The sequence below is a fragment of the Myotis brandtii genome, unplaced genomic scaffold (assembly GCF_000412655.1).
Source record: "Myotis brandtii unplaced genomic scaffold, ASM41265v1 scaffold185, whole genome shotgun sequence".
NCBI classification, from domain to species: Eukaryota; Metazoa; Chordata; class Mammalia; order Chiroptera; family Vespertilionidae; genus Myotis; species Myotis brandtii.
Genome location: NW_005356870.1, coordinates 6,320,276 through 6,329,419, shown reverse-complemented (window position 1 = coordinate 6,329,419; position 9,144 = coordinate 6,320,276). Strand labels below are relative to the sequence as shown.

Genomic DNA, 9,144 nt, shown 5'->3' with positions numbered 1-9,144 from the left:
ATATAATTTTTTTAAATAAGCCAAGGAACAAGAGAAATTATTATGTGAGCAACTCAAGGCCACTGATAGTGTGTGTGACCAAGTCAGAAACATGATTTATATCAGATCTCTTTCCTCTACATATGCATGAACCTAAGGACTCTTACCAATTTATTTTTCTAATTCAGACCCTGAGAACTCACCGGTTATGAAATTCAATGGTTGCTTTTTTTTTAATGTTACCATTTATATGTTTGTTTTGTCAACCCATCAAAAAGATGACAATAATCAGTACAAAAACAGTTGTTTATTCAACAATAGACTATTTGTATACGAGAGATTCAATCTGTTCTCTCCTGATAAATCTTCAAACATCAGTCTTTCCCAATTCATGACTCTTATTAGCAGGTTTACTTTTTAAAATGCATAATTTGTTGCTTTGCAGTTCCCTCAAATACAGCTTAATTCAACTGAATTCATACGAGATAAGTGACTGAGTTAGTAACGCATGAAAAGCCAAGCGTGACGAGACACTGCAGCTCCATCCTCCTGTTGACTATTAAAGTAAGTTAATGACCTGGAGCTGTGTAGGGGTTTCCAGAAATAACACTATAAAGGCCAACTTGCTGCAGTTAGCAGCTAAGGAAAAGGACTGTTTATTATTTTTCAGGCGATTGCCCAAACCCATGCTGTAGTATTTTTATTTAAGAAACCAATCTCCTATGAAGAAACAGCAACAAACTGCAAATGAACACCCAGCAGCTCCTTAAAAACAATCTTGTGAATGATTTCACGCAGATTTTCAAAGCTATTAGCTACAGAATTTTCTTTGAGCAGGTGCTTTAGAAATGCTAGACATTGATTTAAAAGTCAGAGTTTAGAAGGAATTACATAAATGGCCCTTTTTTAACAGGCCGGTAGAAAACAATAGTTTTTGCCCACATGGTAAAAAGCTAACAATGACTATTTTGGCATTGTAGTTAGTTCCGGAACAACTCTTAGGTCGGCCAGGATTTATGTATTAGTCGATTCATGCACACACACACACACACACACAAACATTGCATTTATGGAAAATCTCAACGCTTCTCAGAAAGTCAGTCATCCTAGGTCTCCAATTTATACTCTGACCTTGCTGGCCTTTTTGCAAGGGACTTTTATGGAGGCCTCCTTCTATGCAAGGCATCTATTTATGATGCTAGGGGAGGTAGAAAAATCAAATAAAACAGCTAAAGTATTTCTCTGAGTAAATAGTGAAACCTATTTTAAAAAAATAGTCCAACCGGTGTGGCTCAGTGCTTGAGCATCTACCTATGAACAGAGGTCACGGTTGAATTCGCGGTCAGGGCACATGCGTGGGTTGTGGGCTAGATCCCCAGTGGGGGGCATGCAGGAGGCAGTCGATTGATGATGTTTCTATCATTGATGTTTCTATCTCTCTCTCCCTCTCCCTTCCTCTCTGAAATCATTAAAAAATGTATTTAAATAAATAAATAAAGCAAAAATCCCACTTGTTAAATGACCTTGTATTGTAAATTGATTTTGTGTCTTAGCATTTCTGCCTTCAAAACATGTAGGGAAAACTATTTAAGTAAACTCCTAGTTAATGATTGAAAAGAACAAATAAGTAAGACCTTTGAATTTTGTTTGAATCTTGTTGGGTTTTTTTGGTATCATAAATAAACAAAGCTTAAAAGGCAAATGACAAACTTGTAAAAATATTTTTATAATAAATGACAAATGGTTAATATCCCTAATGTATAAATAATATTTAGAAATCAGTAAGAAACAACAAAATGTTTCATCAAAAGAGGACTATATGATTAATTATATGGGCAGCTTTAAAAAAATACAACTGGTTTATAAATGTAAATATATTCAACTATTTTAACAAAAGGACCAGACCAGACATAAAAGGACAAATACTGTACGATTCTACTTAAACGAGGTTCTTAGAATATCCAAGCTCCTAGAGACAGGACATAGAACAGTGGTTACAAGTGGCTGGCGGGGAAGGAAAATGGGGAATTACTGTTAAATAGATACAGAGCTTCGGTTTGGGAAGATGAGAAAGCTCTGGAGATGGATAGTGTTGACAGTTGCACAACATTGTGAATATACTTAATGCCACTGAACTGTACACTTAAAAATTACTAAAATCATAAATTTTATGTTATGCATATTTTACTACGATAAAAAAAATTCAGCCAGTTTAGTATTCAAACAAATGTAGACTCAAATAATAATGAGATACTTTTGCTTTTTCAGTTAGTTAATAGAAATGGCAATTATAACGTTGGCAGTTCTTAACCTGAAGAGAAATAGATACATCCAGACGCTGGTGAAAATATAAGATAGCTGCAAACTTTCTGGATGAGAGTTTAGAAATATATATCAAATGTCCTAATACCCTTTGACCTCTTAATTCACAGAAAAGGAATATGCCTAGGGAAATTACCATTTTTGCTCTTTCAAATTTACTATGTAAGAATATTCAATAAAGAAAAGAGGGGTATATCCATAGATGGAATAAGAAACAACTATAAAAAGTCACATTCTTCAGATATATTAAGTGAAATACAATATTACAAAACAATATGCACTGTGACCTCAATTTTGTAGACAAAGTATGTGTACTTAAATACCTGACCGGAAGGATAGACATGAAAGTAAATCTGTAGTTGTCTCTTGTAGTGAAAGTATGAAAAGGTTTAATTTTTTCCTTTATACCTTTTTGTAGTTTCTTAACTTTTTAACAATGAATGTTTTATCTTTATAAAATTTAAATAATTAGGAAGCAAAATATTAAATATTACCAGTACTTATAAAATAATGTTGGCCATCCTCAGCTTTCAATGAATCTACAAGCTCAAAAAATAACTCTTAAATCAAGGATAATGTCAGAATAAACAAAGAATCAAAGCATGCCATTAAAATTGGCTAATTCAGCGGGAAAGTAGCCCAGATTCTTTCATGGAGTAAAAAATAATCGCAATTTTGACTTTTCACTTGGCTTGATTTTTGTGTTGTCAGAGGTCACAGGAAAGAGCCAGCACTGGTGAAGGTCAGATGGAGGTGGGGGCACAAGGGCACTGACTGGGAGCCAGAACTTCTGGGTTCACTTCTCTGCCATTTGGAGCAGAGAGGCCTTGGGCTAACCAACTACCCAAGCTGTTGAATGAAATAGGAGATTCTGCAGTAAATATTGTTATTATCTCAGGAAAGCATGCCCATTGATTTATCAAACCAGTAGAATTGAGAATTCAGTGTGTTCAAACCTTCCACTGAACTTTCACAGAACTGGATCTGTTCTGACTTTCCAGCGAGTAACTTTCTCCCCCAAGCCCTCTCTTCATGTTCATTGTTTTGAGTCATTTACTGAATTTTTTTTTATTGAGGTATAATTGATATATTACATTAGTTTTAGATTTAAAATGTAACGATTCAATATATGTATATATTAGAAAGTGATCACCACATAAAATCTTGTTAACATCCATCACTGTACACTATTGCAATTTTTTTTCTCGTGGTAATAATTTTTAAGATCTGCTCTCTTAGCAATTTTCAAATATATAATACAGTGTTATTTCATTAATTATAGTCACTTGCCATGCTGTACACTACACCCCCAGGACTTACTTATTTGTGTTCATTTTTGTTTCACCAGCACAAGGGTTAAAAAATATTTGTTAAATGATAAAAGTACTAAGCCAGCCTTGACCAGGGTGACTCAGGGCACATGCCCTGGGCTCGATCCCCAGTAGGGGGCGTGCAGGAGGCGGCCAATAGATGTTTTTCTCTCACATTGATGTTTCTCTTTCTCTCTCCCTCTCCTTCCCTCTCTCTCTCTAAAACCAAGAAAAACAGCCCTAGCTGGTTTGGCTCAGTGGATAGAGTGTAGACCTGTGGACTGAAGGGACCCAGGTTCGATTCCAGTCAAGGGTGCATGCCCAATCAATCAGTGATTCTCTCTCATCATTGATGTTTCTATCTCTCTCCCTCTCCCTTCCTCTCTGAAGTCAATAAGAATATATTTTAAAAGAAATAAATATAAATACTATGCCAGGCTGGTTCATATTTGGGGCTTAAGTGATTATCCAAAAAGTAGATTTATATTATATTTATGTAGGAACAACGGATCCCCCCCCCCCGCCCCGTTTTTTAAATATCACTAGTAGACTAAGTAAACCTTCCCATTTTTAAACTTAAATTGTTCAAAAATGTTGTCCAAAAGATCTACTGAAAAAGAGAGCTACGTTTGATAGCATTTAAAATGGGTGAATTTATTTCACTGCCTAAAGCTCTCTTGTTCTCCTCTTTCCCCATCCCACATCCCCAGAATTTGAGTTTTAAATGTTTTTGAAAAGACTAGATACCAGGATAGATGGTGGGAGAAGAACCCAGACTTGGGTCACTGAAGCTTAAATATAAATAAATGTTTTAAACACAACCATTAAATTTTGAATTTAGGTACTTCTCTTCAATTAATACTGTTTAAAAATTATTTTCAAAACTTTCTTTTATTTGTCATATTTCCTTTGACCATTACAAATAAAATGATTTTATGCACTAATTTCACAATGCTGCATTGAACACAAATCATATTACGACACTTTCCAAGCACAGGAATCTTTTAGTTCCTGTGGGAGAGAAATAATTTTTCCAAAGAGATTGCTTGGCTCATCTCACTAGAGCAGAGGTTTAAATTCATTGCCCCACAGCTAAATGAAGCCCAAAGTTGAAATTACTTGGCATGGGTTTAGATTTTTTAAAATTTGTTGCCAGCTGGGCCCTGGCCGGATAACTCCGCTGTTTAGAGGGTCTCCCCATACACCAAGGTTTCAGGTTCCATCCCCCATCAGGGCACATACAAAAGGGAACCAGTGAATGCATAAACAAGTGGAACAACAAATCAATGTTCCTCTCTCCCTCTCTCTCTCCCTCTAAAAATCAATTTTTAAAAACAGATTTGTTGTCAGCATCTAAAAATTGAGAGAGTTGATATAAAAATGTAGAAATCTAGGGGCTCTTGAAAAATCTTTAAGCCCCAAGCAGTGGGGTTGGTGTGTTAACATTTGCCAACAACCCAGTGGGCCTGAGTGGCGCTGCCCTCTTGGAGGGTCCTGGGCTCCTCAGTCCTCACCTGCCTGGGGCGGCTTGCTTTCCTAACCAGCATTACCTGCCTGAGTGCCTGTAGACACGTTTTTGCTCTTTTCTTTCTCTTTCTTTCCCTTCCTTCCTTCCTTCCTTTCTTCCTTCTTTCCTTCCTTCCTTCCTTCCTTCCTACCTTCCTTCCTTCCTTTCTTCCTTCACTATAAAATGCAAGGGGTTGTCTTTAGTCACTCAGCCTTCCGTCATGCAAGAGTTGGCCATGTGATGTCTTCTAGCCTTGGTAATATGACGTTGAATGTGAAAGCATCCCGATAGGCAGGGTATGGATATTCTTGTGGACAGATTCCATGAAGCTGATGCCCAAACAGAGAAGAGCATGGAAACGAGCAAACAGCATAGGACCTCGTATCAAACCTTTTTTCTTTCTTTTTTTCTCATCTGCCATTAAGAACAAATTGACAACAATGGTAGCAATCAAGCCTCGTGTACTTTGTGATTTTTTTTTTTAATTCCCATGTGTTGAAGGGGTTTTACAGAACCATAGACTGCTGGGTGGGAAATGGGCTACATTAATCCCTGCCTCTTAAGAGGCCAGGGTTTCAATACCCGAATCTTATTACAGCTCAGCTAACAAACCCAGTCTAATGTCATCTGCCCATGACAGACAAATGAAACCTTTTCTGGGTGATGAGTTGAAGGTTAAATGAAGAGGAAGGACTCTGAACTGTCTTGGGGACCCTCTTTCATCAGGTTAAGCACCACTGTTTGTTGACGCTCTTAATGACTTTTCCAGTCCTTCCTTCCCCCAGTTCATAAAGGCTCCTCAGATTCAGACAGGTTAAAGTCAAGGTCTTGTTTTGTTTCCATCTTCTCCTAGATAATTACTTAAATAGAAATTGCATGTTTTTGCTTATGTGCCCACTTAATACTACATAACGGCTAACATTATCAAATGCCTACTGTGAGCGAAGCACTTGCATACATTATCTTATTCAATCCTCATTAAAAGCTCCATGAAATGTGCACTATTTTAACTTCCTTTTCAAAGATAAACTGAAGTTTCAGAGGCTAAATAATGTGTTCATCACACAGCCAGGAAGTGGCCTGCTCCCAAAGTCCTGCTTTCAACCACTACTCTACATGTGTAGCAGCCTTCCACATGTAGCGTGTCCATTTCTAACAGGAGCAAGAATTAAAACTATGCAAATTGGGGTTTGGCCCAGGACACAGGCTGTGTCAGGAAACCAAAGAAGTGTAGAAGTGAAAGCCAAATGCCAACCAATACATCACCAAGGGAAATGTCTTTGGAATTATTAGTCTTATTAGATGATGAACAATTCCCATAATACAAATCTCCAAAGAGATGTGATGAAATGAGAGAAGATCCAGAGGAGACGACATCAATACACAAGGGAAAAGGAATGTGCCTTGAACCAGAAGACATGCGTACTGAGTGGGGTGGGCATATTGCGAAGGCACAGACTCTTAGAAACCTAATTAAAGTAAACTACAGCTTCTCCCCGCTAATAATAAAAATTAAGAACTTATTCTGAGAATTGATATGCTTTGGGTGAGATGCTTAGAATATAGAATATATTTTTAAGGTTTGGATTTCTAATAAGTAAGGGAAATTAGCATATTTAGGAGGTGTATTCCTAATTTCCAAGTTTGAAATACACACCGCAGCCTAAATGATCTTTTCAGAATGCAGATTTGATCATTGGAGACCTTCCATGAAAATGGCTTCTCTCTGTTCATCACTGTTAAGGATTTTAACAGTCATGCAGGGAATCAAAAGTTCTTGCCCTTACTTATCCAGCATCCCCTGGAATCACACCAACACCACCACCCCACCACCCCCTTACTGGCAATTGTGAGCACTTCGACAGCTCCTCTAGCACTCAAACTTCAGTGGGCAGCTCCCTCTTCTGTTGTCTTGGGCCAGGTCAGGTCCCGACTTCCGGGCCCTCACACCTCTTTTTCACGTGCCCCTTTTTGCCTCCCCACTAGGCTGTAAACTCTGAGTAGGCAGAGGTGGGCCTGCTCTTGCTTACCTTTGTGTCCTTGGGAATTCCCATCTGTCTCAGGAAAAGAAAGCTTAGTATCGCTTCTATACCAGTGATGGCGAACCTATGACACGCGTGTCAGAGGTGACACACGAACTCATTTTTTTGGTTGATTTTTCTTTGTTAAATGGCATTTAAATATATAAAATAAATATCAAAATATAAATCTTTGTTTTACTATGGTTGCAAATATCAAAAAAAAATTCTATATGTGACATGACACCAGAGTTAAGTTAGGGTTTTTCAAAATGCTGACACCCCGAGCTCAAAAGGTTCACCATCACTGTTCTATACACTCTTTGATTAATTATATGTTAACTTCTTTCCAGTTGGCTACACTTAATCTGGTTGGGCTCCTTATCAAGGTCATCCTGTTTACAGCTGTGTCTGCAAAATACTGTGCTACATTTGAACTTTTATCAAGAGTAGCATTTAGTAAGAACAGCCCAGACTTGGAGACCCTTGTCCTACCCAGCAGTTGTAGGTAGGTGAAAGCCCTGAACATATCGATGAATAGAGAAGCGCCATGCCTTCCTGAAATGCTCTCTTCAGAGGCTGATTCTGGTTTGGGTAAGTTAGGGAGCCAGTAGTGGAGGTAGCACATGTTTATTGTTTTTGAAACACATGTGAAAAAGAATTTTGTGTATGCACACTAAGACCTAACTATGAAATCAATACATTTTAAACTCAGAGAGACTAAATTCTCCCATTTGCATTTACCCCAATTTAAAAGTAGACTCTGCTCCCAGCTCCCCTAATCTCTCCCCTGCTTTATAGAATGCCACGTAAGACACTACACATATTTCACTTATTTATTTTGTTTACTGTGCATCTTCCCCACCAGGAAGTAAACTCCAGGAGGGATGGGATGTTTGTCCTTTTTGCTCACTGCTATATCTTCACAGCCTAGAATAGTGTTGGGCAGATATACATGCTCTTGATATGTTTGTTGAATTAATGGGTTTAGCTTACTAGTAGTTTTCTTTGCCCAGAGGTAATAGGCAGTAAGTATCAATTAGCCCCAAAGTAAATTTTCATGGAACTGGCTTGGATTTTTTTAAAAATCTTATAGAGATTGTTTTCATTTATGAGCTTTAAAAATTCTAGACTTCATAGTATATCAGGGGCCCTCGAATTACAGTGCCTCAGAATCTCCAGAGCTCTTGAAGAAATGCAGATTATCACCATCAAAGATTATAACTCTGCCCAGCTGGTATGGCTCAGTGATTGAGCCTCTATCCATAAACCAGGAGTTCAGGGTTCGATTTCTGATTAGGGCACAAGCCCAGGTTGCCTGCTGGATCCCCAGTAGGGGGCGTGCAGGAGGCAGCAGATCAGTGGTTCTCTCCCATCATTGATGTCTCTATCCCTCTCTCCCTGTCCCTTTCTCTCTCTCTCTGGAATTGATAAAAACATTTTTAAATTTTTTTTATATATATTATAGCTCTGCAGTCTGGGGTCCGGTCCTACCAGTTCCAGGAGCTGCATTAGGTTGTAGCCCAAGGGCCAAGATTTGAGAAATACTGGCTACGACTGACTGCACACCTTAGACTCAACACGAGCGCAGGAAAAGCTCATCCTTCCCTACAGCAGTATTAATTACTTACATTACGCCTGGGGGCTTTAGCAATGAATAATCAGTATCCAAAGGACTGCTACTTTCCCCATTTTACAGACCAGAAAAGGCTGATTTATCCCTACTTCCCCACGTCCCCTCTGTTCACGCGGATGTATGCGGTTCCTAGAATTACTGAGACTTTTAAAAAGTGTGCAAAACTACCAAGAAAGACAGGAAAAGTGCGCGGGGTCCAGCGGAGACCTCCCGGATAAGTAGACGCCTCGTGGGTGCCGCCTTTGCCGTTGCCTCGGGCTCCAATAGTTGGAGACCTTTAGGCGTTTCCTGCTGCAGACGTGCACGTCCCCCAGGATAACATTCCAGCTCCAGCCGAGGAGGGGCGGGGCTAGGGGCGGGGCCAGAGGACCG

At 38.8% G+C, this 9,144-nt stretch overlaps 1 protein-coding gene across 1 annotated transcript in view; it reads left to right on the top strand.

Moving 5' to 3' along the window:
* DLC1 (DLC1 Rho GTPase activating protein) overlaps nt 1-9,144 on the top strand; it is a 371,700-nt gene that overhangs the window by 313,985 nt on the left and 48,571 nt on the right. The gene's annotated exons all lie outside the window — the stretch shown is intronic.